This window comes from Myotis davidii, unplaced genomic scaffold (assembly GCF_000327345.1).
Source record: "Myotis davidii unplaced genomic scaffold, ASM32734v1 scaffold1379, whole genome shotgun sequence".
NCBI classification, from domain to species: domain Eukaryota; kingdom Metazoa; phylum Chordata; class Mammalia; order Chiroptera; family Vespertilionidae; genus Myotis; species Myotis davidii.
The window spans coordinates 158,958-163,653 of record NW_006290766.1 but is presented as its reverse complement, the minus strand read 5'-3'; the positions used below and the strand labels follow the sequence as shown (position 1 = coordinate 163,653).

Genomic DNA, 4,696 nt, shown 5'->3' with positions numbered 1-4,696 from the left:
GTTCCAAACAGGCACAAAAGATAAACTCTGAAAAAATTAAATATTTTAGTATTACATTTTTATAGTGATAGGCTTAATAGAGTTCTTTCATTCTTTTCTTTTGAGAATGCGCAGTAAGTTTCTGAAGTTTGTTTTGCTTTTAAGTTGTGGACAAAAAAAAAAAGGAGGTGGGGGGAGTTTCTGTGAAAAGTAACCTCATGGGTGATCTGGTCACATACTTAATTGGGCAGGTCATGGTGGATAGTCAGACCTCAGGCCTATAATTCCATTAGTGAGAGGTTCTAAGCCAGCCCTACCCATATTCTTGTGCATCTAGATCAGCCGTGGGCAAACTACGGCCCGTGGGCCGGATCCGGCCCGTTTGAAATGAATAAAACTTAAAAAAAAAAAAGACCGCACCCTTTTATGTAATGATGTTTACTTTGAATTTATATTAGTTCACACAAACACTCCATCCATGCTTTTGTTCCGGCCCTCCAGTCCAGTTTAAGAACCCATTGTGGCCCTTGAGTCAAAAAGTTTGCCCATCCCTGCTCTAGATGAACACATCTTTAAAATGCCATAATTAGCCCGACTGGTGGGGCTCAGTGGTTGAGCCTTGACACATGAACCAGGGGGTCATGGTTAGATTCCCAGTCAGAGCATATGCCTGGGTTTCCGGTTTGATCCCCAGTAGGGCCATGCAGAAGACAACCAACCATTCTCTCTCACCATTGATGTTTCTCTCTTCCTTCCTCTCTGAAATTAATAAAAAATATTTTTAAAATAAAAAATAATGAAATGCACTCATTAGTATGCTTCAAGAGAGCACATTATCTTGTTAATTACCTGTAATCCAATCCCCCTTTGCTTTTTCTTACCCTTAAGTGATCTTCCTTATATCCCCTCCTTAATTTCAAATGTATAAAAGAAACTGCAAAACTTATTCTTTGGAGCATTTTAGATCTTGATTCCAGGCAACTGTCATCAGTCTTGGCCCAAATAAACTCATAAAAATTATCTGCAAGTTTTGGACGTCTCTCATGTCGACAGGGTGTTTTCAAATACAATCCCAGCCTGGCAGGTGTGGCTCGGTGGTTGAGCATTGACCCATGAAGCAGGATATCAAGGTTCGATTCCTGGTTAGGACGCCTGCTCAGGTTTTGGCTCCATCTCCAGTGGGGGAGTACAGGAGGCAGCCAATCAATGATTCTCTCTCATCATTGGTGTTTCCATCTTTCTTACCTTCTCCCTTCCTCTCTGAAATCAATTAAGAATATATTTAAAACAAAACAAATACAATTCTGGGGTGTCCTTTTGCAGAGCAGAAGTGTTCAAGTAGATTCATGAGAAAAGCTCCAGCGCCCTGGAAATGGGCTGTAAGTGTCGGGGGTGGGAGCAGTGATGAAGCCCTTTCTGAGGTTGTAATTATTGCTCCTGAGGCCTAGATATTTTGCATTCAGAGTGTAATATGTGCACACTGAGAGGTCTGTGAAGATCAGGGCTCTGTCTCATAGACAAAGTGTTCATAAATTGGGAGGTTCCTTTGGGTCAGAACTTAAAGGGAATCAGGCTGAGTGAGGGTTTCCTCACTGTGAGAATGGAATCCTGGGGAGGGAGCGCTTCCATGCTTACAGGGGAGGGAAGGGTGCTCACTCCTGAGGCTATTCAGGTGTCACTTATGGTCCTTGCCCCGGGACTGACCCACTGCAGGGGTTTAATCTCAGCAGGGGGGAATGTCTAGGACCAGTGGTTCTCAACCTGTGGGTCGCGACCCCTTTGGGGAGCGAACGACCCTTTCACAGGGGTCGCCTAAGACCATCGGAAAACACATATATAATTACATATTGTTTTTGTGATTAATCACTATGCTTTAATTATGTTCAATTTGTAACAATGAAATTGGGGGTCACCACAACATGAGGAACTGTATTAAAGGGTCGCGGCATTAGGAAGGTTGAGAACCACTGGTAGACCCTTAGTGGAAACATTCAACTTTCTGAGTGTGGGTTTCCTTTTGAACTGTAGGGAAGCAGGCTGCTTATCTTGATTTTAATATTTGTATTTCTTTTTGTTGAATTACTTTCTCCGGTGAATATTGCAGCACTGTGATCTAGTTTCCTCTAGCACCTGGGCTATTAATCTGTAAGTTGATTTAGAGATACAATGTTATAATTGTGGAATCAAAGAGAATTTTGGTTCCGTTTAGCAAGAGAACCTGAAGATATGAGGTGAGTGTTTTAAGTTGTCAGGTGTTTTTCCTATTTTGGGGGGCAGTGTTTGTATGTCCATGTCTCTAGAGAGCTTGGACATTGAAAAGGTTTGCCATTTCTAAGGCAACTGATTACCTATTTTAATGGACGTGAGAAAAAAGCAATTGAGTTTATAGCTTCATTGACATGAGGGAAACACCTCAACACTTGTAAGAATTTATGAAAATCATGGTATTTTTTAGGTCTTCATTGCAAACTTCCTAATGCATTATCATATGTTACTCATCCCCCAAAATATCCCCAGTGTGAAATACAGTGAGGGGACAAACTGTTATAATGCATCTTGTTCCTTTTGTGAGAGAGAAATTGGGAAAGTTTTGATGAGCCCCTGTTTATATTCATTACTGTTTAAAGGATGAAGTCTTCGCGTGGTATTCTATGTAGAAAAGGTAAAATTAAATTAATTCAAAAAAGCAAAAGTTAATTAAAATACTGATTAAGCATAAAAGATATGGTATATATAAATATTTTTCCTTAAAAATTTTTTTAAATTGATTTTAGTGAGGAAGAGAGAGGGAAATAGAAACATCAGTGATGACAGGGAATCATTGATCTGCTGCCTCCTGCACGCCCCACACTGGGGATGGAGCCAGCAACCCAGGCATGTGCTCTGACTGGGAATCGAACCGTGATCTCCTGGTTCATAGGTTGACACTCCCCCGCTGAGCCACGTTGGCTGGGCTATATTTTTCCTTTTCCCCTTTTTTTAAAAAAAATAGTACATAGGAAGGTTAATTCAGTTTCTAAGCTAGGAAACTAACTTAAGGGGACTCCCTGCCTATATATCCTGCTCTACTCCATCCACCCTCAAATAATCAATTTTAATCACTTTTTGATCGTCTTGTTAGTGTTTATATAAAAACAAGCCATTGAGAATTCCCATTCTCCTTACTGATATTTGTTCTTGGAATGAGAGTAGATTCACACTTTTGATATTTGTTTACTGAAAACTTAAGCCTCGCCCCTCCCTCTTCCCCTGTCCTTACCTGTCAGGCTGATAAGAGCCAGGAGGCTCCTGCTCTGGGCCTGCTGCTTTCCGGGGAGCCCCTCCCCCGAGCTGTGCTGCCCTGTGTTGCATTGTTGACCTCACAGAGCCTGGGTTCTGTGCTCAGAGGACTCTGGGTTGGCAGTCTCAGTCATTCCTTGTTGTTTGGGAGCAGGAGTTTGGGAATGGAGCCCTCCTTTACGGTGAGTGGTCCTGGGTCAATGTGTTGGCTGGAACCTATCTGTGTCTGTAGTGTGCAGCTGTGGCTGAGGCTGGGGTCCCACCCAATAGGATTTACGGTGAGTGGTCCTGGGTCAATGTGTTGGCTGGAACCTATCTGTGTCTGTAGTGTGCAGCTGTGACTGAGGCTGGGGTCCCCCCAATAGGAGGGTGTTCTCGGGGGGAACGAGGATGATTGTACCCTGTGAATGAGGTGAGCTCACAGATGTTCATTCTTTGAAGAGCAGTTATTTCAGAGAGAAAGAGAAGAGACCGGGGAGAGGCAGCCCCCAGGGAGCAGGCTGAGCCCACCTCCCTAACACCACAGGGCTCACCAGGTTGCTTTGCCTCTGCGGCTGCACCAGCCTCATGGAAACACAGACCCTGACCCTCTGGGTCACTGGGGACAACGCCCATAGTCTCATTATGGCCCAGCAAGGCGGTTAGGAGACCCCCCACTGAGCCCGAGTTTTTATATACAAAGAATTCGGAGTGTAATTATTGATCGTTTGTTTCTGGGGGGAACAGAAGTATGAGAATGGGGTCTTCCTGACAGTGCTTTGGGTCTGATGTTTTGTTTGGAACCTATCTGTGCATTCAGAGTGAAGATGTGACTGAGGCTAAGTCCTCGTTGAAATTTTGGTGGGTTATAGGTGATTCCTAGGCTAATTGTAGCCTATGAATTTGGTGATACCATCAGATAGTTACCTCTTAAAAAGCAGGCTTATTTTTGTTTTTATACTTTGTAAGCTGTGATTTATTTCATGTTAAATTGTAGTTGACATACAATATCATATTATTTTCAGATGCATAACATGGTAATTCAAAACACATACTTTAGGATGTAATCAGCAAATAAGTCAGTAACCATCTGTCACCTTTCAAAGTTATTACAATATTATTGACTATTTTCTTTATGCTGTACATTAAATTCCTGTGACTTATTTATTATATAACTGGAAGTCTGTACCTCTTTTTTTTTTTTATTAATTCTCACCAGAGGATATTTTTCCATTGATTTTTAAAGAGTAGAAGGGAGAGAGGGTTGGATGGGTAAGAGAGTGGGAGGCAGAACAGAGAGAGAGAGAAGAAACATTGTGGTTTTTTTTGTTTGTTTGTTTGTTTTTTTTTAATTTAAATCTTTATTGTTCAGATTATTACATTTGTTCCTCTTTTTTCCCCCATAACTCCCCTCCTCCCAGTTCCCGCCCCCCCCCCGCCCTCACTCCCCACCCCCCGT

The 4,696-nt window shown here is 42.4% G+C and overlaps 1 protein-coding gene across 1 annotated transcript in view; it reads left to right on the top strand.

Annotated features, from left to right (window-relative positions):
• The window catches only part of LOC107181373 (zinc finger protein 709-like), a 28,415-nt gene that overhangs the window by 1,089 nt on the left and 22,630 nt on the right, over positions 1–4,696 (top strand). The window lies entirely within an intron of this gene.